We start from the raw sequence: 25,485 nt of genomic DNA on the forward strand, positions 1-25,485 counted from the left end.
GGATTCTGTTTGCTAATATTTTGTTGAGGATTTTTGCATCTATGTTCATCAGTGATATTGGCCTGAGGTTTCTTTCTTTGTGACGTCTTTGTCTGGTTTTGGTATCAGGGTGATGGTGGCCTCATAGAATGAGTTTGGGAGTGTTCCTCCCTCTGCTATCTTTTGGAAGAGTTTGAGAAGGATAGGTGTTAGCTCTTCTCTAAATGTTTGATAGAATTCGCCTGTGAAGCCACCTGGTCCTGGGCTTTTGTTTGTTGGAAGATTTTTAATCACAGTTTCAATTTCAGTGCTTGTGATTGGTCTGTTCATATTTTCTATTTCTTCCTGGTTCAGTCTCGGCAGGTTGTGCATTTCTAAGAATTTGTCCATTTCTTCCAGGTTGTCCATTTTATTGCCATACAGTTGCTTGTAGTAATCTCTAATAATCTTTTGTATTTCTGCAGTGTCAGTTGTTACATCTCCTTTTTCATTTCTAATTCTATTGATTTGAGTCTTCTCCCTTTTATTCTTGATGAGTCTGGCTAATGGTTTATCAATTTTATTTATCTTCTCAAAGAACCAGCTTTTAGTTTTATTGATCTTTGCTATTGTTTCCTTCACTTCTTTTTCATTTATTTCTGATCTGATCTTTATGATTTCTTTCCTTCTGCTAAATTTGGGGTTTTTTTGTTCTTCTTTCTCTAATTGCTTTAAGTGTAAAGTTAGGTTGTTTATTCGAGATGTTTCCTGTTTCTTAAGGTATGATTGTATTGCTATAAACTTCCCTCTTAGAACTGCTTTTGCTGTATCCCATAGGTTTTGGGTCGTCGTGTCTCCATTGTCATTTGTGTCTAAGTATTTTTTGATTTCCTCTTTGATTTCTTCAGTGATCACTTCGTTATTAAGTAGTGTATTGTTTAGCCTCCATGTGTTTGTATTTTTTACAGATCTTTTCCTGTAATTGATATCTAGTCTCATAGCATTGTGGTCGGAAAAGATACTTGATACGATTTCAATTTTCTTAAATTTGCCAAGGCTAGATTTGTGACCCAATATATGATCGATCCTGGAGAATGTTCCATGAGCACTTGAGAAAAATGTGTATTCTGTTGTTTTTGGATGGAATGTCCTATAAATATCAATTAAGTCCATCTTGTGTAATGTATCATTTAAAGCTTGTGTTTCCTTATTTATTTTCATTTTGGATGATCTGTCCATTGGTGAAAGTGGGGTGTTAAAGTCCCCTACTATAATTGTGTTACTGTCGATTTCCCCTTTTAAGGCTGTTAGTATTTGCCTTATGTATTGAGGTGCTCCTATGTTGGGTGCATAAATATTTACAATTGTTATATCTTCTTCATGGATCAATCCCTTGATCATTATGTAGTGTCCTTCTTTGTCTCTTGTAATAGACTTTATTTTTTTTTTTTTTTTTTGCGGTATGCGGGCCTCTCACTGTTGTGGCCTCTCCCGTTGCGGAGCACAGGCTCCGGACGCACAGGCTCAGCGGCCACGGCTCACGGGCCCAGCCGCTCCGCGGCATGTGGGATCTTCCCGGTCCGGGACACGAACCCGTGTCCCCTGCATCGGCAGGCGGACTCTCAACCACTGCGCCACCAGGGAAGCCCAGACTTTATTTTAAAGTCTATTTTGTCTGATATGAGAATTGCTACTCCAGCTTTCTTCTGATTTCCATTTGCATGGAATATCTTTTTCCATCCCCTCACTTTCAGTCTGTATGTGTCCCTAGGTTTGAAGTGGGTCTCTTGTAGACAGCATATATATGGGTCTTGTTTTTGTATCCATTCAGCCAGTCTGTGTCTTTTGGTGGGAGCATTTAATCCATTTACATTTAAGGTAATTATCAATATGTATGTTCCTATTACCATTTACTTAATTGTTGCGGGTTGTTCTTGTAGGTCTTTTCCTTCTCTTGTGTTTTCTTGCCTAGAGAAGTTCCTTTAGGATTTGTTGTAGAGCTGGTTTGGTGGTGCTGAACTCTCTCAGCTTTTGCTTGTCTGTAAAGGTTTTAATTTCTCCATCAAATCTGAATGAGATCCTTTCTGGGTAGAGTAATCTTGGTTGTAGGTTTTTTTCCTTCATCACTTTAAATATGTCCTGCCACTCCCTTCTGGCTTGTAGAGTTTCTGCTGAAAGATCAAATGTTAACCTTATGGGGATTCCCTTGTGTGTTATTTGTTGTTTTTCCCTTGCTGCTTTTCATATCCTTTCTTTGTATTTAATTTTTGACAGTTTGATTATTATGTGTCTTGGCGTGTTTCTCTTTGGGTTTATCCTGTATGGGACTCTCTGTGCTTCCTGGACTTGATTGACTATTTCCTTTCCTATATTAGGGAAGTTTTCAACTATAATCTCTTCAAATATTTTCTCAGTCCCTTTCTTTTTCTCTTCTTCTTCTGGGACCCTTATAATTCGAATGTTGGTGCATTTAATGTTGTCCCAGAGGTCTCTGAGACTGTCCTCAGTTCTTTTCATTCTTTTTTCTTTCTTCTGCTCTGCATTAGTTATTTCCACTATTTTATCTTCCAGGTCACTTATCCGTCCTTCTGCCTCAGTTATTCTGCTTTTGATCCCATCTAGAGTATTTTTCATTTCATTTATTGTGTTGCTCATCGTTGCTTGCTTCCTCTTTATTTCTTCTAGGTCCTTGTTAACTGTTTCTTGCAATTTGTCTATTCTATTTCCAAGATTTTGAATCATCTTTACTATCATTATTCTGAATTCTTTTTCAGGTAGACTGCCTATTTCCTCTTCATTTGTTAGGTTTGGTGTCTTTTCATCTTGCTCCTTCACCTGTTGTGTGTTTTTCTGCCTTCTCATTTCGCTTATCTTACTGTGTTTGGGATCTCCTTTTTGCACGCTGCAGGTTCGTAGTTCCCGTTGTTTTTGGTGGCTGTCCCCAGTGGCTAAGGTTGGTTCAGTGGGTTGAGTAGGTTCCCTGGTTGGGGGTCTAGTGCCTCTGTTCTGGTGGATGAGGCTGGATCTTGTCTTTCTGGTGGGCAGGTCCACGTCTGGTGGTGTGTTTGGGGATGTTGGTAGCCTTATTATGATTTTAGGCAGCCTCTCTGCTAATGGATGGGGCTGTAGACCTGTCTTGCTCTCTGTTGGGAATAGGGTGTCCAGCACTCTTCGTTGCTGGTCGTTGAGTGAAGCTGGGTCTTGGTGTTGAGATGGAGATCTCTGGGAGATTTTCACCGTCTGATATTACGTGGAGCTGGGAGGTCTCTTGTGGACTAGTGTCTTGAGGTTGGTTCTCCCACCTCAGAGACACAGGCCTGGTGCCTGGCTGGGGCGCCAAGAGCCTTTAATCCACATGGCTCAAAATAAAAGGGAGAAAAAATAGAAAGGAAAGAAAAGGGAGGAAGGAAGGAAGGAGGGAGGGAGGGAAGGAAGGAAGAAAGGAAGGAAGAAATGAAGGAAGGATGAAAGCAAGAAAGGAAGGAACGAAGGTGGAGAGGAGGGAAGGAAGAAAGAAAGGGAAAAGACAAAGTAGAATAAAGTATAGTTATTAAAATAAAAAATAGTTATTAAGAAGAAAAATTTATATTAAAAAAAAAACAGAAAAACGGGTCGGTCTAACCCTAGGACAAATGGTGAAAGCAAAGCTATACAGACAAAATCTCACACAGCAGCACACACATACACACTCATAAAAAGAAAAAAAGGGGAAAATAATAGTATATCTTGCACCCAAAGTCCACCTCCTCAACTTGGGATGATTAGTTGTCTATTCAGGTTTTCCACAGATGCAGGGCACTTCAAGTTGATTGTGGAGCTTTAATCCACCGCTTCCGAGGCTGCTGGGAGAGACCTCCCCCTCTCCTCTCTGTTCGCACAGCTCCTGGGGTTCAGCTTTGGACTTGGTCCTGCCTCTGCGTGTAGGTCGTCTGAGGGCCTCAGCCCTTTGCTCAGACAGGACGGGGTTAAAGGAGCAGCTGATTGGGGGGCTCCGGCTCACTCAGGCTGGGGGGAGGGAGTGGCACGGGGGCGGGGCGAGTCCGCAACGGCAGAGGCCAGCGGCCCGAGGCGCACCGCGCGTTCTCCCGGGGAAGCTGTCCCTGGATCCCGGGACCCCGGCAGTGGCGGGCTGCACGGGCTCCCGGGAGGGCCGGTGTGGAGAGTGACCTGTGCTCACACACAGGCCTCTTGGTGGTGGCAGCAGTAACCTTAGCGTCCCACACCCGTCTCTACTGTCTGTGCCGACAGCCGCGGCTCGCGCCCGTTTCTGGAGCTCCTTTACGCGGTGCTCTTAATCCCCTCTCCTCGCGCCGGAGGAATCAAAGAGGGAAGAAAAGGTCACTTGCCTCTTTGGCAGCTTCAGACTTCTCCTGAACTCCCTCCCGGCCAGCCGTGGCGCACTAACACCTTCAGGCTGTTTTCACTCTGCCAACTCCAGACCTTTCCCTGGGATCCGCCCGAGGCTCAGTTCCCAGCCCCGCCCGCCGCGGCGGGTGAGCAGACAAGCCTCTCGGGCTGGTGAGTGCTGATGGCACCGATCCTCTGCGGGAATCTCTCCGCTTTGCCCTCCGCACCCTGTGGCCGAGCTGTCCTCCGCGGCTCCGACTCCAGAGCTTCCCCCTCCGCCACCCGCAGTCTCCGCCCACGAAGGGGCTCCTAGTGTGTGGGAATCTTTCCTCCTTCACGGCTCCCTCCCACTGGTGTAGTTCCCGTCCCTATTCTTTGTCTCTGTTTATTCTTTTTTCTTTTGCCTTACCCAGGTACGTGGGGGAGTTTCTTGCCTTTTGGGAGGTCTGAGGTCTTCTGCCAGCGTTCGGTGGGTGTTCTATAGGAGAAGTTCCACGTGTAGATGTATTTCTGATGTCTCTGTGAGGAGGAAGGTGATCTCCGCGTCTTACTCTTCCGCCATCTTTAAGCCGTCTCAACTTTGAGTTCTTATGTTCATCTTGTGTAATTGTTTCTAACATGTGTGTGTGTGTGTATATATATATATATATATATATATATATATATATATCTTTTAGATTTTTTTAATGATCTATGGTTGGCTGCTGAATGAAATTCCTGTAATGGCTATTTTTTTGGTCAGGCTTTATAGAATTATGGTATGCTGCTTGTTTATGTTAATCCATTGTTAGCAAAAAGACTGCCTGAATTTCCTGGTGGCGGTGATTTGGCTACAGAGGCCAGTGACTGGGACCTGTGTCATTTACATTTCATTCTTGAGGAACAGAATTGTGTGTGATGGTAGCTATCATTTGTTAAGCACCAGTGATGTGCCAACCACTGAGCTTAAAATGTTACGTGTGTTTTCATTTAATCTTCACAACATGCCTATGAAATATACTGTTAACATCCCCAAAAGAGAACAGCTTAGAGTAGTACAGTAACTTGCCTGAAATCACATATCTAATAAATAGCAGAACTGATTCTCAAACCCAGATCTCCTTGATTCCAAAGCCAAAATATGTAGAATTTAACAACAAAAACAGCTGTCTTCTACAAAGCAGATGTCCTAATAAAATGCACACTTCCCTGCTACTTTGCCCTGGGCTAGTAACTGAGCAAGCCTTCACTTTGGGAAAGAGAGGCTTAGTGTCCTCCATATATCCTTCCTTCTGATCCCGTAAGCAAGGTCTCCTGAAGAGTTACTGTAATATCTGAGTTTGCAAAGAACGTGAATGAGATTTGTGGCTTATGCCTCTGAACAGCTCACTCACTGAACAGGTTATGATGGATTGGTGCTGGACTGAGATGGTAAATGTGCAGTGTAAGAATGGGAGTGGGGAGGTAGTGGGAGGTGAGGAAAAGCATCTTGTCTGTGTCCTTCCTTAGGCACTTTTCATGATCAAATTTGTTGGTTTTAACATGCATATATTAGCTTTTGTGTTAGTGTATGCTACCAGAAAAGAAGGATAAAGGGCAAAAAGGAGCCAAGTTCATGAAGGACCTCACCGGAAATGGCTCAGAAAATTAAATCAAGTACCGTACAGTAACATCAGGGCAATGATTTTCCAGAAAGTGAGTGTTTGGTTCAGCTTTCACATCACTGGCACAGGCCTTTTAGAAACATTGATTAAACGTCTCTGTGAAAATGTTAGCCATGCTTTTCTAATACTTTAGTGTATTTTGCCCTGATATAGTGGGTTGCCATCAGTTTGACAATTGAGTGGTTTGCCTCAAAATGTTACATACTCTGCTCTCCATTCCCATTATCAAAATTAAGGTATAATTTACATGTTGTAAAATTGTTTAAGCCGTGATGTGTACAACTCAGTGAGGTTTTTTTGGGAGGTGGGTGCTGCATTGGGTCTTTTGTTACTGCGTGCAGGCTTTCTCTAGTTGCCGTGAGTGGGAGCTACTCTTCGTTGCAGTGCGCAGGCTTCTCATTGTGGTGGCTTCTCTTGTTGCGGAGCACGGGTTCTAGGCGTGCAGGCTCAGTAGTTGTGGCACACGGACTTAGTTGCTCTGTGGCATATGGGATGTTCCCGGACCAGGGCTCGAACCCATGTCCTCTGCATTGGCAGGCGGATTCTTAACCACTATGCCACCAGGGAAGTCCCACTCAGTGAGTTTTGACAACTGTGTACACCTGGGTAACTCACCCCAATTGTAGTATTAGCTATTTTTATGCTGCTTTAATAAATATCTTTGTGAAATTAATATTAGGAAACCAGCAAAACAGATGAAGAAATGTCTCTTTGCTGCACATAAGGTTTGGTTTTATGGGTCATTGGGAAAAGGATATGTTTAAGCTTGATTCTTTTAAAGTAGACAAAGTTCAGATAATTCAACAACAAAAATAAACACAAATGGCCACAAAATGTGCAGACTTTCAGCCTCACTAATAACTTTCAAATGCAAATTAAAACATTATGTCTCATCTCTCAGATCAGAACATTGATCTGATGTTGACAAGAAGAGGAGGTAGGAATTCATGTACTAATAGTGGGAGTTTGGATTGCTACATCATTTCTATGGGGTACAGATATCAAATTTTTATATGAACATTTCTCTAGATCAGGGCTACCAGCGGAACCTTTTGCAATGATGGGAATGTTCTGTATCTACACTGTCCAATATGGTAGCCACTGGCCATTGGCTAGCACATTTTAACAGTCATTTGGCTATTGAGCAGTTGAAATGTGGCTAGTACAGCTGATAAAGTGAATTTTTAAATTTTTTATTTTAGTTAATTTAAGTGGTCACACGTGGCTAGTGAGTACCATAGTAGACAGTACAGCTTGAAACCTGATTCTCTTCTAGTCACTTATTTTAAGGAAGTTATTAAAAATATGTATAGGTGTATATATAAAGATACATTGCAGGATCATTCATAATTTTAGAAATTTCAGAAAACTAGAACTAATGTTGAACAGAGGGTATTACTTTAAACATTTTTGGCATATTTATGTGGTAGTGTACAATGTAGTCATTAAAGAGATAAATATTAGTATTGGCATGGAGTAATGCCTGAATGTTAAATGTATTAAGCAGGTGTGATAATATGATTTATAATAAATATGTATTTGGTGTTTGTCCAGTTCCTGGCACAGAGTTCCTAAAACCTTTGGGATTTCCTAGGTGGAAAGAGAAAAAGGTTCATTTTGTTACTCATAACAAGCCTCTTTCAACCATACCTAAGTTAATGTTAATGCGATGACTTTTGGAAAGCCCCTAAGGATGAGGTCTAGTTGTCAGAGTTTAGAGCTCTCAGCCTCACCCCACTCCACCCTCGTCTCTGGGGAAGGGAGAGGGGCTGAAGGTTGAGTTAATCACTAATGACCAGTGATTAATCAATCATGCTTACTTAATGAAGCCTCTGTAAAAACCCAAAAGGATTGGGTTCAGAGAACCTTGTAGTTGGTGAACACGTATAGGTGGTGGGAGGGTGCACATCCATAGACCATGGAGGCTCAGTGCCCCTTCCCACATACCTTGCCTTATGCATCTCTTCCACCTGACTGTTCCTGAGTTATGTCCTTTATAGTAAAGTGGTAATCTAATAAGTAAACTGCTGTCCTGAGTTCTGTGAGCCCCTCTAGCAAATTAATTGAACCTGAGGAGGTGGTCGTGGAAGCCGCCAACTTATAGCCCATGGGTCAAAAGCAGAGGTGACTGCAACAACATGGATGGACTTGGAGGGCATTATGCTAAGTGAAAGAAGTCAGACAAAGACAAATACTGTATGATATCACTTATATGTGGCATCTAAAAAATAAACTAGTGAATATAACAAAAAAGAAACGGACTCACAGATACAGGAAACAAATTAGTGGTTACCATTGGGGATGGGAAGGAGGGAGGAGCAAGAGAGGAGTAGTGGATTAAGAGGTACAAACTATTATATGCAAAATAAATAAGCTACGGGGATATATTGTGCAACACGGAGTATAGCCAAAATTTTATAATAATTATAAATGGGGTATAATCTTTAAAAATTGTGGATCACTACGTTGTACACCTTTTATGTAACATATAACATTGTACATCAACTATACTTCAGGAAAAAAAGAAAAAATATATAAACAGACCAAAAAAAGCAGAAATGACAACCTGGACTTGCAGTTGGTATCTGAAGTAAGAATGGAGCCAGTCTTGTGGAACTCAGCGCTTAACCTATAGGGTCTGACCCTATCTCTAGGTAGATAGTGTCAGAATTGAGTTAAAGTGTAGGAGGACATTGGTTGGAGTCCACTGCAGAGCTGGAGTTGCTTGGTGTGGGAGAAACTCCTACACATTTGGTCACAGAAGTGTCCAGAGTGAGTGTAGAGAGTAGAGGAGACACCCAGGTGTTTTCTCTTTATAGCAGGTTATGGAACAGTCAGTGATGATTCCTTTTAACTTAAAAACCTGTGTGAAATTGTTTATACATGAAAGTTTGGTAGGATATACACCAAATTATATAAAGTGAGTCGCTCTAAAGAGTGTGATTATTGGGAAGTTTTCATTTATATTTAATATAATTTTGTAACATTTGCTTTTTTATGGTAAGCATGTATTACATTTATGATCAACAACAGCAAAAGTTATTCCAATTTGAGAATATAAATAAATAAAAATTTGATTCTTTACAACCAGGGTGGACTTTCTACTAAAAAAAAAAAAAAAAAAGCACATAAAGCTGACCTTTGAGGATTTGGGAAAGATATGCTATCATAGGATATATGTATTACTAAATGTATCAAGTGTTAATAACTAAAGTCTGTTATTCAAGCTGACTTGACTTGCCCTGTGCCTGAGAAGATGATACAGGCTCAAGAGGGTGCCAGTTCTCAGCAGATCAAGAGTAACAGAGGGGGAAGGCAGTTAAGATTCAGTTAAAACTAGCAAAATCTCTTAAGGAAAGCACTATGTGTCTGTCTGTTTCAGCAGCAATCTTAACTATTTCTGAAACCTTAAATGTAGATATGACTACCCAGAGGAATAGGATTTTAGCTTACATTTGAGATGTACTAGATCTACAAAGAAAATAAGTGATTTTTTTTTTGGCTGTGTTGGGTTTTCGTTTCTGTGCGAGGGCTTTCTCTAGTTGCGGTGATCGGGGCCTCTCACTGTTGCGGCCTCTCTTATTGCAGAGCACAGGCTCCAGACGCGCAGGCTCAGTAGTTGTGGTGCATGGGCCTCGTTGCTCTGTGTCATGTCAGATCTTCCCAAACCAGGGCTCGAACCTGTGTCCCCTGCATTGGCAGGCAGATTCTCAACCACTGCGCCACCAGGGAAGCCCCAGATAAGTGATTCTTAAAGGCTTGGCTGAGGAAGACATATCGGGTAGCAGATGAGAATTATTGCTATAATAATAATCTGATACAAAGTTGCTTATAGTTTGGGGACCTATAGAATATACTGCATTGTGGTGGTATTGATGTAAGAGAATCATGTTTTGTGGGCCGCTTGTCAAAATGGGGTTCTTACGCCTCACGTATAAATTCTCTGGTTGTTCTTGTGCACACATTAAAGTTTGAGGACCACTGTCATGGGGCCTTGCACATAGTCTTCCTTCATTAAATAGCTGAATAGGGCTTCCCTGGTGGCACAGTGGTTGAGAGTCCGCCTGCCGATGCAGGGGACACGGGTTCGTGCCCCGGTCCGGGAAGATCCCACATGCCGCAGAGCGGCTGGGCCCGTGAGCCATGGCCGCTGAGCCTGCGCGCCCGGAGCCTGTGCTCTGCAACCGGAGAGGCCACGATAGTGCGAGGCCCGCGTACCGCAAAAAAAATAATAATAATAAAAATAAAATAATAAAATAAATAGCTGAATAATGTTTTCTCTGTCCCATGAGGGCCAGTAATTGGTCTTACAAATTACAGAGATATCATTCATTTATTTAAGGAATGTTTGCATTTCTTCCACATGCCAGGCATTGTTTGAGGCACTTAGGAATACAGTGGTGAATAAGACACACATCTGTCATATGCATATTCTAGTTGGTATGGGTGGGGTGGGGGGAATGATAAGATAAAGTGAAGAAGGTATGGGAGTTGGAAGCATGGGCAGGACTACTTAAAATTGGTTGGTCAGGAAAGGCCTCTCTGGGGAGGTGCCATTTCAAGAAAAACTTGGAGGGGAAAAGGAGTCAGTTATGTATCTGAGAGGAAAATATTCCATAGAAGGGGAGCAGTTAGTATAAAGGCCCTACAGGTTTGGCTGTATTCTTGGCATGCAAGGAGTGGAAGGGCTATTAACCGGAACATAATGATTAAGGAAGAGAATTGGGGGATGAAGTAAGAGAGGGTCTGATGACGGAACACTTTGTGAGCCATGGTAAGGGATTTGAAGTTTTTTCCAAGTGTAGTAGGAAACAGATGGGTAGTTAAGCCAGCGGAAAGATGAAAGTTATTTCCATCTTATTAAGAGAATTCCGGTGGTTGTGCAGAGAACACAGGGTGTGCGGGCAGAGTGGAGCACGGGGACCAGCTAGGGCCTAACGTGGTGGGCTGGGCGAAGATGATGGTAGGTTGAACTGTGGGTCGAGTGAAGGTAAGAATGATTTCAGGCTACATTTTGGAAGTGGAGTTGATGAGACATACTGGATTCAGTTGGGAGGGCTGGAGTGAGAAATAAGCATGATTCCTTGGCTTTGGCTACTGGGTAGCTGGTGATGCCCTTTACAAATAGCGAGGTGATGGAGGGACTTGGAGTTCGTCCGGGCTCTGGTGATTTAATTCTTGCTTGCAAATGAAAAAGTTTTTTTATTTGTAAGCCCAAATGCAGATTTCGTCCTTTTAATAGATTTGCCTCCCTGGTGCCAGTAGTTGGCACATAGTGTTCATTTACAAATACATAGATCTAGTTAAGTAATGGATACAAAAGTCTGTTGCTTGGTGAACATGGGCTCACAATATATGGTTTCTGGGATTTTAAAACGTTTTCCTTAGTTTCTGAAACTGTAAAGGATTGTTTTTTCCTTTAAGGCTGTTTAGTCTTTAAACAGGAGCCATTACTGAAGTATTGGTTTAGTGCCAAAGTTCTGTATCAGTCTTTGCCCCGTTCGCTCTCATTTTTCTTAAATCCCACATTACGTAATCCTTTTGATTTCCATGTTTCTCCTGCCTCATTGCAATATTTTCATAATCCTATCAGTGTTGTTGTAACAATGGACATGTTTGCAGGGAACAATTCTCTTGGTTGCTTCCAGAAAGTTTTCAGTAACTTTTCTATAGTGGCCTCCATATTCTGTTAACCTCATGAGAAAACCTTTTCTGATTTGTTGTTTCCCTTTTATTTCATTTCTAATGGGCATCCTTTTGAACTAAGGTTGCCGTATTTACCAATTTCTTAGAGTTTACCAGTATTGAGTTTAATGAGTGCTATTGGCAAGTGATTAAATAAAATCCTAGAATTTAAGAACTGGAAGGGACCTTAGATTTTTTTTAAATTAATTCTTTTATACAGCAGATTCTTATTAGTTATCTACTTTATACATATTAGTGTACATATGTCAATCCCGATCTCCCAATTCATCCCACCACCACCTCCCCCCCCCAGCTTTCCCCCCTTGGTGTCCATATGTTTGTTCTCTACATCTGTGTCTCTATTTCTACCTTGCAAACAGGTTCATCTGTACCATTTTTTTAGATTCCACATATATGTGTTAATATACAGTATTTGTTTTTCTCTTTCTGACTTCACTCTGTATGACAGTCTCTAAGGAAGGGACCTTAGATTTCTGATTCTGAGTTTAAACCAGGGGAAGTAAGGGCTGTTTTTACCCTAAAACATTTGGAAGTTATCTGCTGATGGAAAAGTTAAAGTGGCATTCAGTGTTTCTGGTGTTTATTAAGGAAGATCTCTTTGTGTAGATCAGTGGTTCTCAAACTTAATTGTGTCCGAGAATCACAGGAAACTTACTAAACATGCAAAGCCCTCAGAAGTGTTTGATACCACAGACTTGTGAGGTGGCAGCCAGGAATCTACTTTGTTAATAAGCATCCTCAGTTTTTTTTGGTTTTTTTTAATTGAAGTATAGTTGATTTATATATTGTGTTAGTTTCAGGTATACAGCAAAATGATTCAGTTATATTTTTTCTTGATTATATTCCATTATAGGTTATTACAAGATATTGAATATAATTCCCTGTGCTATACAGTAAATCCTTGTTGCTTATCTCCCAGGTCATTTTGGTTCAGGTAGAACTGTGGCCATGCTTTGGGAGACAGAGAGCTAGATGGACACAGATGACTAAGCTTCCAGAACAAGAAGTATTGATTAACCTGTATAGTGGCTCGATCCAGCATCAGAAGAGCTTAATAATAGGATATTTTCTTTTACCCTGATCTGTGCTCAAGTTCTAAAAAACTTAAAGAAAGAGTTGTTGGGCAGAATTTAAGCAGTACCAAAATAAGAAAATTTATTTCTGTTAAATTGAGTTTGGGGAGATGGGATTTTCTGAGTTAAGAAACAGGGAAGTATTTCCAAGATCAGTCATCTTTCCTCAGAAGGGTAAGACTTAATGAGAGTCAGGTTCTAACTACTACTGAAATCTAGAGATTCTCCCTCCAAACTCCTAGTGGACTAGTAAAAATGACTTGTGGAAAGAGCAGGTGTGTCTAAATCTGTAAAGCAAGTGATGTCTGATTTCAAAGAAAACAAAACTGAAGCTTTTGTTCCTTTTTTTTTTTTTTTTTTTTTTTTTTTTTTTCGGTATGCGGGCCTCTCACTGTTGTGGCCTCTCCTGTTGTGGAGCACAGGCTCCGGACGCACAGGCTCAGTGGCCATGGTTCACGGGCCCAGCGGCTCTGCGGCATGTGGGATCTTCCTGGACCGGGGCACGAACCTGTGTCCCCTGCATCGGCAGGCGGATTCTCAACCACTGCGCCACCAGGGAAGCCCTTTTGTTCCCTTTTTAATGATAAAGAATTCCCTTCAGAATAATTTGTAGGACTGGTGTCCCTAGCCTTTTCAGTTTGAGGTTTCCTTATCCCCCCTAAATAGGACTGAAGCAGAAAGTTTTGTTGCATATGCTTCCACTTTCCAGCCTTTTAACAAGTGTGTAGCTTTTTAAAATCATCCTTTTTACCCAGATGTGATTGATCTCTGCTTACTGTGCTTGACTTTGAGTTTGTGCCAACTTCTATTTTGTACCAGTTACTTTACAAAGCTGCAGGGGGAAGCAGACAGCTGCTGATAGAGTTACAGTATGGAAATTAACTTGCTGGTGTGAACCTCTTGTTTTTCTCCCTGTTGTCTATTAAACACATGCTCACTGTAGAATTATTTAATTAACACATTATTGACCAGAGACATATTAATACGTTTTTGTTACCTGAATGTTATTGACCAGAGACGTATCAATATGTTTTTAGAGAATGATGCAGTTAATTAATATCACCATGCTAAGTTGTTAGAGCTTAAATTGATCAAGGGTTCATTACACAACTTATGATTGCCGTTATCATTCACATTTTGCTCCGTTAGGTTTTTGTTCCAACCTTGTGTATATTATAAACACAAGTTTATTACCATAAGATTTTTAAAAATGATGCATCGTGAAGTTTTGAATGAAAAAGAATTTTTCAGTGAATTTTATGCAGATAGTTTCTCTGATTGTCCGAGCGACATATATACTAGTGTCTCAGAAGGTGATAGTTCTTCAGAGTATAGTTCTGATTCAGATGATGTGAGTATTAGACCAATAAAAAGAGAAAAAAACCTTAGTGATTGATTCTAACATGGAAAGTAAAAATGAAACATGGTGCTGGAGAATGCTCCTTTGCTTTTACAGAAGAGTGGATTGAAGACAACATTTCACGAAAATTAGAAGACTTTACAGGTGTGTCAGGTGTAACTGTTGAATATAATCACCAACAAAGTGTTAGTGAAATAATTTTTGGTAATGACTTTTTCGAGTTGGTCTCTTGTCAAACAAACTTGAATCACCAACAGAATGAAAAATCATATAAAATGTATGATGAGGCTTTAAAATGGACTGATGTGACCAATAGTGACATGAAGAAGTTTCTTGAATTAATAATTTTGATGGGACAAATAAGAAAGTCACACTGGAAAGAATACTGGTCGACTGATCCCTTACATGAAACACCTATCTTTCCAAAGATTATGACGAGAAGAAGTTTCGAACAAATAATGACGTTTCTTCACTTTACTATAACTCGGAAGTCCACTTCCTGCAGACAGAATTTCAAAAGTTAAACCTCTTTTGGTTTATTTTCTACCAAAGTTCCAGTCAGTCTATATACCCAAACAAGAGCTATCACTTGATGAGGCAATGAAAGTGGAGAGGATGATGCAGATTCAAAACCTATAATCCCAGAAAACTTACAAAACATGGAATTCTGGTCAGCATGGTTAGGGAAAGTGAAACTGGATATATATGCAACCTTGGCATTTACAACAGTGTGTCCACATCTGAAATATTGTTGAAAAATAAAACCAGAGTTTGTGGGGCTACAAGAGAGAATCGTTGTCTACCAAACCAATTAAAGGAGAAATCTAAAAACCTACAGAAGGGAGAAGTGATTCTTCTATGGAAAGACAAGAGGCTAGTCTACATGGTGACAACTATTCATGACGCCTCCATGGCATCTACAGGAAAAGAAGACAGGAAGACTGGCCATCAGATAACTAAGCCCACTTGTATATCAGAGTATTATAAATATATGAAAGGAGTTGATCAGTCTGATCAATATCTGACAAACTTCAGTATCTTCCAGAAAACTCAAAAATGGTATAAGAAAGTGGGTTTCTATTTGAGTAATTGCAGTTTATTCAATGCGTTTAAGATTTATTGTAGCTTTAATGCACAGAATAAAATGACTTATAAGCAATTTTTGTTAGCAGTAGCTAGGGAATGGGTAACTGACCATGCTGGTGAATTAGTGGTAGTCCCGCACCTAGTCCTTCTTGTGGCATTTCTAAAAGAGTCCCCCGCAAAGATCCACCTTGTCGACTATCAGGTAAAATAAAAGAACATATTCTAGAGGAAATAATACCCACAGAACTAAAAATAAATAAATAAATAAATAAATAAAATGCTTCCAGAAAGTGTAGAGTCTGCTCTTCCAGGGGAAAGTGCAGTGAAACCCGGTATATTTGTAATAGATGTTCTGTTCCCCTGCACAGAGGTGCCTGATGTACTACTGCCTGTCACACACTAACAAAATATTAGAACACTTGAGTAAGACATGTACAAAGTTTCAAATAAAGTGCAAAAAAAGTTGTTGATATTTACTCATGTGGCCGTTTCAATGTTCACTTACATAAGAAATTGCTGGCCACAGGCATTAGTTTCTGCAAAAATCCCCCAGTCAGTAACGTGTTAAGAGAAGATTTTTTTTTTTTTTTTTTTTTTTGTGATATGCGGGCCTCTCACTGTTGTGGCCTCTCCCGTTGCGAAGCACAGGCTCCGGACGCGCAGGCTCAGCGGCCATGGCTCACGGGCCGAGCCGCTCCGCGGCATGTGGGATCTTCCCGGACCGGGGCACGAACCCGTGTCCCCTGCATCGGCAGGCGGATTCTCAACCACTGCGCCACCAGGGAAGCCCCAAGAGAAGATTTTTTTAATGTAAAAAATTTTTTGCAAGTTCAAATTTTTATCATTTAATAATGAAATAATGATAGAAGGGATATACACCTTTAAGTTCCAAGTCAAGTGTGTTTATGTTGTGTTCACTGACCTAAAGTATAGGGAATATCCCTAGCCAGCCTTTTCATTGAGTAGGTCTCTGGTGGAGAGTGGTGGTTTTATGATTGATAAGGGAATGGGTGAACACCTTCTGACATTTTTGCCAGGTTACGCCAGTATTTAAAGTTACATCAGATGGAGTTCTCTAGGATTTTGATTCACAGAAAGCCATTCCAACAACTGAGCTTATAAAGGAATTCACCTGTTTTTTTCTAGTACTTATATGGGTTCACTTTTTACATTTAGGTCTGAAGTCCATTTGGAGTTTTTTCTTGTGTATGGTGGGACATAGCAATCTAATTTTATCTTTTTACAAATGACTACCAACTTCTCCCAACACTGTTTTTAAAAGTCCATCTTTGCCTCAGTGATCTAGTTAAATTTTAGTATCAACTAAGACCAAGTTTGTATCCTTTCCGAAATGCTTACCTTCTTCCTGTTTGTCAGATAATCATTTAAAACCTAACTTAGTTTATAGTGGCATTATTTGTCAAAACAGAGAACCTCATTTAGACGCAGACTGGGACACCAGAGATTTGTGTGGTAGTAAAATTTCAAAATAACTGGAGAATTGATTAGTATAGAAGTAAGAAGCATGCTGTTGAGATGGTTTTCTGCGATATATTTCAATTCTTTCATCTTTAAGAAAATACTGTTCCCTATGTCATGTGAATTTCTTTTTTTTTTCCTTTAAAAATAAATTATTAGTTTTGGTTCACAAAATATAGGGAAGACTAACACAAGGGCTATGCCTGTGACCCCTTGGGCTGTACTTCCCTTCCATACACACCTTTTAGAACCCCAGAGTCGTGCTGCCCAAGCATTCTCTCACATCCTAACAGCTGCAGAGTATAGTATCCGACCACGTGGGAAGCTTAAACAGACTCCCTGTAAGCGAAAAAGGGGTCCCTTTCAATTAGGTCTTCCAGCTCACTTTTGCCAGTATTAGGACAGCAGTGGTGGTTCTAGCTGCCCATGTCCTAAAACTCTCATGAATGAACAGGTCACAGGCAAATTACGCCTGCACAGCCCTTATAACTTTTTTAAAGTTTTTAAAAAGGCCTTTCTTAAACAGCAGTGGCTAAGACCCCTTCGCTATATCAGTCTTGTAAGCCCCAGGCTGCCTGTGGCACCTGGATGGCAGCCCCTGGGGGTCCCCCACATCCTAAGGTGGTGATGGAGGAAGGGCAGCCCCCCACCCCCCGCCCCAAGCATGAAGAATAAACAGTCAATTTTATTGGGCTCAGACTAGGAATCCATGGATCTTGAGGACCTCTGAATTTGTCAGTTTTCTTCTCTATGTTCTTTTCGGCCTGCTTCCGTAGCCTCGTGAGCTGCTTCTTTTTCCGGTAATGGATCATGGCCTTGTCCTTTCTCTTCTCCCCCAGGGCAGCTGTTACTGCTTGGTACTTCCAGCCAACCTCATGAGCCAGGCGCCTTAGGTAGGCAAACTTGTGTGGGCTCCAGGCGCACAACCTTGAGGGTGGCGGGAACTGCCAGGCACTTTTTCTTGTCATAGAGTGGCGGGATCCCTTCAAACATCTAGAGGCGGTCCATAGTGGCCTGGCCTCGCTTGGTCTTGTGAGGCAGCATGCCTCATGCTGTCTGCCCGAAGATGTGGCTGGGGCCTCGTAAGTGGAAGGGGCCGCGGGAGGGCTTGGTGTTCATGCGCTTGCTGGGGAAGGCCAGGTACTTCACTTGTTTCTGTAGAAATTACCAGAAATGTTGATGCCCTCACAGCGCACAACCACCACCTTTTGACCCAGAGGCACCTGCTCGGCCATGATGGTCGCCAGGCGGCCCAGGAGGTGGCCTCGGCCATCGAGCACCAGGACCTAACCCTCCGCCATCTTCAGCAGCCGCCTGGGAAAGCATGTGAATTTCTTTTACCCGATGACGCAAGAAAATAATTTCCTGGAAAACAGAATAAAATAAAAGATCCCGAGCATCCCTGTATTTGTAAAGGCAAAGAATAAGTTTTAAACACTTGCAGATTGAATTCATCCATCTGCAAGGAATCCATTTTGCTAACTCAGTGGAAAATGGCCTTGGATTAACTGTAGAAGAAAAACCCAAGACCTGTGGTTTAAGTCCCTGATTCAGTGAGGTAGAGGTTTATTTTTAACATAAACCTACCTCAGAATGACTAAATATCAGATCTCTGGGACTTGATGACATGTTCTAGAGCAGTGTCATCTTTTCAAGTGCCCTAATTCTTGGTAGCAAGAGAATTTTAAGTCCCTTTTTCTTTAGGACAGTGAAACATATAAGCTCTGTGCTTATTACCTTTTTGCAGCAATTCCTGTGCCTTGCTCAGTTACTTCTTCCTGCGAACAATTCTTTGTTTCCATACCTGTGGAAGACAATACAGTCTTGTGGTTAAAAGCATAAAAGGTTAGACAGATCTGTCCTAGCTCCATTATTTAACTTGATGTAAAGTGGGATAATAATAGTACCTGTCTCACAAAGTTGTTGTAAGGATTAAATGGCTAGCACATTAAAATACTGAAAGTGTTAGTTGTAGCTAAGTCAGAATTCAACGTGAGTGTAGACTGCAAAATGCTGAGGGGTCTGGAACCTCTAAGATCTCTTAAGAGTCATTTCTGGGCACATTTCCCCCAAGGTGGCAAGCATAAATGAATATTACAAATTTTTAGAATTATGCTAACCTCAGTCAATAATCCATAAATTATCCTTCAAGTTAATTTATGAAGAACAAATTGAGTGTTTGCCTGGGGATATGAGCTTGGGGTGAGAGAGAGGGTATTACAAATTTAGAAGGGGCACATGGGAAGTTTCTGAGCTTCTTGGCAGTTTGTCCCCTGTGTATTTTGTAATTGCCATTAAGTGCATATACATTTATATACATGTTATATTTTCTTGAGTTATTGACTCCTTTATCATCATGAAATGTTCCTTTTTTGTCTCTAGCAATATCTCTTTTTTAAAAAACTATTTTCTCTCATACTTCTATAGGCATTGCTATAGACTAAATGTTTTAATCCTCGCAAAATTTACATCTTCAAAACTAACTCCCAATGTGATGGTATTGAGATGGAGCCTTTGGGAAATTATTAGGTCATGAGGGTAGAGCACTCATAAATGGGATTAGTGCCCTAATAAGAGATCAAAGAGAGCTCCCTTGACCATTCTGCCATGTGAGGCTATGGTGAGAATACCCCTATGATCCAGGAAGCAGGCCTTCACCCGACAGTGAATCTGCCAGTCCCTTGATCTTAGACTTCCAGCCTCCAGAATGTTTGTTGCTTATAAGCCACCAGTCTTTGGTACTTTTGTTGATAGCAGCCCAAACTGACTAAGACAGCCACTCTTTCTTTTATGGTTAACTGTTTGCATGATATATTTTTTACATCCTTTTATTTTCACCCTATTTGTGTCTTTGAATCTAAAGTGTGTCTTATAGGTAGCATATGGTTGGATCTTCTTGATTCCAGTCTGACAGTCTCTGCTGTTTGGTTAGAGTGTTTAGTCCATTCACATTGTGCTATTGACATGGTTATATTTATATCAGCCATTTTGTCTTCTGCATGTCTCATGTCTTTTTTATTCCTGTTTCTTTCACTGCCTTCTTTTGTGTTAATTTTTTTAGTGTATCATTTTAATACTTTTGGTTTTTTAACCATCTGTTTCTTAGCCAAAGTTTCCTAGTGGTTGCTCTATGGTTTACATTACGTATCTTATTACAGTCTACTTTAATGCTATGTAATTCCAGTAAAAAACAGAAACTTTGCTTCAGTATAGCTCCATTTCCTCCCCCGTCCTTTGTGCTACCATCATCATATATTATATCAATATATTTTGTAAACCCAACCATATAGTGTTACAATTACTATCTTATAAATCTTTCTGCCTTTTAAAGAAATTAAAAGAAGAAAGAAAATAACATTTATAGAGCCTTTGATGTATTTACCATTTCTAATTATCTTCATTTCTTCATGAAAATTTACCATCTCCTTTCAGTCCAAAGGACTTCTTTAGTATGTCTTGTAAGGCAGGTATGGTAGGAGCAAATTCTCTCTCTCTTTATCTGTGAATGTCTTTATTTTTTTTTTTTTTTTTTTTTTTTTTTTTTTTTTTGCGGTATGCGGGCCTCTCACTGTTGTGGCCTCTTCCGTTGCGGAGCACAGGCTCCGGACGCGCAGGCTCAGCGGCCATGGCTCACGGGCCCAGCCGCTCCGCGGCACGTGGGATCCTCCCGGACCGGGGCACGAACCCGTGTCCCCTGCATCGGCAGGCGGACTCTCAACCACCGCGCCACCAGGGAAGCCCTTTGCTTTTGTTTTGAGGTATGGTCTTGCTAAATATCTAATTGTTGATTGACAGTCTTTTTTCTTTTACCATTTTGAATGTGTCATTACCCTGCCTCTGGCCTTCATTGTTTTTGGTAAGAAATCAGGTATTAATAGTTTTGCTGTTCCCCTATACCTGATAAGTTGTTTTTAATTTCATTGTGTTCACATTTTCTCTTTGTCTTTGAATAATTTGACTCTGGGTGTCTCTAGATACAGATCTACATACTTGGGGGTTCGCTGAGCTTCTTGGATCTTTAGATTAACGTTTTTCACCACGGTTTTGAGATTTTCAGTCGTTGTTTTTCAAATATCTGTTCTGTCTCTCTTCTGGGACTCTAATCACATATATTATGAAGGAAGGGTCTGTTCATTTTTTTCCAATCTTTTTTTCTGCCTTTAGTTCTTCACATTGGATGTCTGTTGCTCTAACTTCAAGTTTACTTATTTCTCATGCCAATTCAAACCTGTTGAGACCATCTATGAATTTTTTATTTCAGTTATTGAACTTTCATCTTTGTTTTCTTGTTTTGTTTTTTTAAAAAGAATTTCTGTCCCTTTTGCATGATTCTCTTTTTTAATCATTGTCATCATGCTCATTTAAGTCTTTAAACACATTCCTTTTAGTTTTTCAACAAATTGTTTATAGCTGCTTTTTTAAAGTCATCTTAATTTTTTTTAATTTTTATGGAGTTTTGTTGATTTACAATGTTGTGTTAGTTTCAGGTGTACAGCAAAGTGAATCAGTTATTTATATATATATATATATATATATATATATATATATATATATATATATATCCATTCTTTTTCAGATTCTTTTCCCATATAGGTCACCACAGAATATTGAAATGCTTTCAGTTTTTCACCATTGAGAATGTTGTTTGCTGCGGGTTTGTCATATATGGCTTTTATTATGTTGAGGTACGTTCCCTCTGTGCCCACTTTCTGGAGAGTTTTTATCATAAATGGGTGTTGAATTTTGTCAAAAGCCTTTTCTGCATCTATTAAGATGATCATATGGTTTTTATTCTTCATTTTGTTAATATGGTGTATCACATTGATTTGCGTATATTGAAGAATCCTTGCATCCCTGGGGTAAATCCCATGTGATCATGGTGTATGATCCTTTTAATGTGTTGTTGGATTCTGTTTGTTAGTATTTTGTTGAGGATTTTTGCATCTATATTCATCAGTGATATTGGTCTGTAATTTTCTTTTTTTGTAGTATCTTTGTCTGGTTTTGGTATCAGGGTGATGGTGGCCTCATAGAATGAGTTTGGGAGTGTTCCTCCCTCTGCAGTTTTTTGGAAGAGTTTGAGAAGGATGGATGTTAGCTCTTCTCTAAATGTTTGATAGAATTCACCTGTGAAGCCATCTGGTTCTAGACTTTTTTTTGTTGGAAGATTTTTAATCACAGTTTCCATTTCATTACTTGTGATTGGTCTTTTCATATTTTCTATTTCTTCCTGGTTCAGTCTTGGAAGGTGATACTTTTCTACAGATTTGTCCATTTCTTCCAGGTTGTCTATTTTATTGTCATAGAGTGCTTGTACTAGTCTCTTAGGATGCTTTGTATTTCTGCGGTGTCTGTTGTAGCTTCTCCTTTCTCATCTGATTTTATAGATTTGAGTCCTCTCCCTCTTTTTCTTGATGAGTTTGGCTAATGGTTTATCAATTTTGTTTATCTTCTCAAAGAACCGGTTCAGCTTTTAGTTTTATTCATCTTTGCTGTTGTTTTCTTTGTTTCTATATCATTTATTTCTGCTCCGATGTTTATCATTTCTTTCCTTCTGCTAACTTTGGGTTTTGTTTATTCTTCTTTCTCTAGTTCCTTTAGGTGTAAGATTAGGTTGTTTATTTGAGATTTTTCTTGTTTTTTGAGGTAGGCTTGTATAGCTGTAAACTTCCCTCTTGGAACTGCTTTTGCTGCATCCCATAGGTTTGGCTCATCATGTTTTCATTGCCATTTACTCTAGGTATTTTTTCATTTCCTCTTTGATTTCTTCAGTGATCTCTTGGTTATTTAGTAACATATTGTTTAGTCTCCATGTGTTTGTGTTTTTTACGTTTTTTCCCTATAATTCATTTCTAATCTCATAGTGTTGTGGTCAGAAAAGATGCTTTATATGATTTAAATTTTCTTAAATTTACTGAGGCTTGATTTGTGACCCAAGATGTGATCTACCCTGGAGAATGTTCCGTGCGCACTTGAGAAGGAAGTGTAATCTGTTTTTGGATGGAATGTCCTATAAATATCAATTAAATCTATCTGGTCTTTTGTGTCATTTAAAGCTTGTGTTTCCTTATTTATTTTCATTTTGGATGATTTGTCCATTGGTGTAAGTGAGGTGTTAAATTGTTGATTTCCTCTTTTATAGCTGTTAGTAGTTGCCTTATGTATTGAAGTGCTCCTATGATGGGTGCATATATATTTATAATTGTTATATCTTCTGCTTGGATTGACCCCTTGATCATTATGTAGTGTCCTTCCTTGTCTCTTGTAACATTCTTTATTTTAAAGTCTATTTTATCTGATATGAGTATTGCTCCTCCAGCTTTCTTTTGATTTCCATTTGCATGGAATATCTTTTTCCATCCCCTCACTTTCAGTCTGTATGTGTCCCTAGGTCTGAAGTGGGTCTCTTATAGACAGCATATATATGGGTCTTGTTTTTGTATCCATTCAGCAAGCCTGTGTCTTTTGGGTGGGGCATTTAATCCATTTAAGGTAATTATCGATATGTATGTTCCTATTACCATTTCCTTAATATTGGGGGGTTTGGTTTTGTAGGTCCTTTTCTTCTCTTGTGTTTCCCACTTAGAGAAGTTCCTTTAGCTGTTGTTGTAGAGCTGGTTTGGTGGTGCTGAATTCTCTTAGCTTTTGCTTGTCTCTAAAGCTTCTGATTTCTCCATCGAATCTGAATGAGATCCTTGCCGGGCAGAGTTATCTTGGTTGTACTTTCTTCCCTTTCATCACTGTAAGTATATCTTGCCACTCCCTTCTGGCTTGTGGAGTTTCTGCTGAGAAATCAGCTGTTAACCTTATGGGAGTTGCTTTGTATGTTATTTGTTGTTTTTTCCTTGCTGCTTTCAATAATTTTTCTTTGTCTTTAATTTTTGCCAGTTTGATAACTGTGTGTCTTGGCATGTTTCTCCTTGGGTTTATCCTGTATGGGACTCTGCACTTCCTGGACTTGGGTGGCTGTTTCCGTTCCCATGTTAGGGAAGTTTTCAACTATAATCTCTTCAAATACTTTCTCTGGTCCTTTCTCTCTCTCTTCTCCTTCTGGTCCTTCTCTCCTATAATGCGAACGTTGTTGCATTTAATGTTGTCCCAGAGGTCTCTTAGGCTGTCTTCATTTCTTTTCATTCTTTTTTCTTTATTCTGTTCCGCAGCATTGAATTCCACCATTCTGTCCTCCAGGTCACTTATCCGTTCTTCAGCCTCAGTTATTCTGCTATTGATTCCTTCTAGTGTACTTTTCATTTCAGTTATTGTATTGTTCATCTCTGTTTGTTTGCTCTTCGGTTCTTCTAGGTCCTTGTTAAACGTTTCTTGTAGATTCTCCATCTGTGCCTCCGTTTTTTCCCGAGATTTTGGATCATCTTTACAATCATTACTCTGATTTCCTTTTCAGGTAGATTGCCTATCTCCTCTTCATTTAGTTGTTCTTGTGGGTTTTTATCTTGTTCCTTTGCCTCAAACATATTCCTCTGTCATGTCATTTTGTCTGACTTTCTGTGTTTGTGGTCTTCTTTCCACAGGGTGCAGGATAGTAATTCCTCTTGCTTCTGGTGACTGCACCCTGGTGGGTGAAGCTGGATCTTGTCCCTCTGTTGGGCAGGGCCATGTGAAGGGGGGTGTGTTTTGAGGTGGCTGTGAGCAGCCTGTCTGCTGATGGGTGGGACTGTGTTCCTATCCTGCTGGCTGTTTGGCCTGAGGCATCCCAGCACTGGAACCTGCAGGCTATTGGGTGGGGCCGCCAATCAATATTCCCTGCTTTGTGCTGGGTCCCAGCACATGTGAGACCTTGTGTGCACCCTCCGAAAGCTCCTGGCCCTGTGGAGCTCCTGTGCTCAAGCCCCACTGGCGTTCAATGCCAAATGCCCTGGGGATCTTCCTCCCGATGCCAGACGCTCAGACTGTCTTGGGGGGCTATTTTTATGTGGGAGCATCCCTGTGTAGCCTGTGTGGGTTTAATATTTTTTGGTGCAGGGGCTTTTTTTTCGTATGAATGTCTGCCACCTCTTTCTTCAGTGTATGCTGGCTGTTATCCCCTTGATAGGAGGTGTGATTGATGTTGTGGTGACCAGAGCCTGCACTGGATATTGAGCAGGGCCTCCTCTTTTCTCTGTGGTTGTCACTACCCTGTCAGGGGCAGGGTCTGCTACCCAGTTGTTGGAGTAGAAGCCCCCAGATCCATTTCTGAGGTGTGTTTCTGATCTGTGGTGCAAGATAGGCAGGATTGGAGCACTCCCAGTGGGAGAGAAGCCACTGAGTATTCCTCCTCTGGAGCTGTTCACCTGTGAGTGTGCTCTGCTGCGTCACCCTTCACCAGTTGTGTGCACTCACAAATTACACTGTTGTTGGCACTGCTCTTGGCCCCACCTTAACTGTGGGTATTCTGGCAATTGGCTCTGGTGTCTCTGAGGCATTGTTTTCACCAGGACACCCGCAGAGATCCACTGAAGTCAGGTCGTAGGACTGCAGTAATCGTGCACCTGGACCCTCTGTGGGAGCTATGGAAGCAGCTCAGACTCTGGCCTGGCCCAACCCCTTGTGTGTATGTGCCCACAAAGCCCACGGCTGCTAAAGCTAGACCTGGCTCAGTTGCAGGAGCCCTCATCTGTTTGGATGTTCTGCAGGCACTGAATTTACAAAGCTGGCAGTACGGGTGTAAATCCGTGGTTTACACAGCCGTGAGGAGAGATTTCAGCTCTTCTTTCTTAGTTGCACGGCCTCTGGGGCTCAGCTGTGGTTTCAGCCCCACCTCTGCGTGTGGGCTACCCACCCACCTGCGTCTGCTCCTGAGGCTGCCCCGGGGCACATGAGCCTGCCCAGGCGGGAG

The 25,485-nt window shown here is 40.9% G+C and overlaps 1 protein-coding gene and 1 pseudogene across 3 annotated transcripts in view; one reads left to right on the forward strand and one right to left on the reverse strand.

Annotated features, from left to right (window-relative positions):
* Positions 1-25,485, forward strand: part of TTC1 (tetratricopeptide repeat domain 1) — a 79,920-nt gene that overhangs the window by 24,858 nt on the left and 29,577 nt on the right. The gene's annotated exons all lie outside the window — the stretch shown is intronic.
* Positions 17,347-17,953, reverse strand: LOC131755988 (large ribosomal subunit protein uL13 pseudogene; annotated as a pseudogene).

The sequence above is a fragment of the Kogia breviceps genome, chromosome 4, assembly GCF_026419965.1.
Source record: "Kogia breviceps isolate mKogBre1 chromosome 4, mKogBre1 haplotype 1, whole genome shotgun sequence".
Lineage (NCBI taxonomy): Eukaryota > Metazoa > Chordata > Mammalia > Artiodactyla > Physeteridae > Kogia > Kogia breviceps.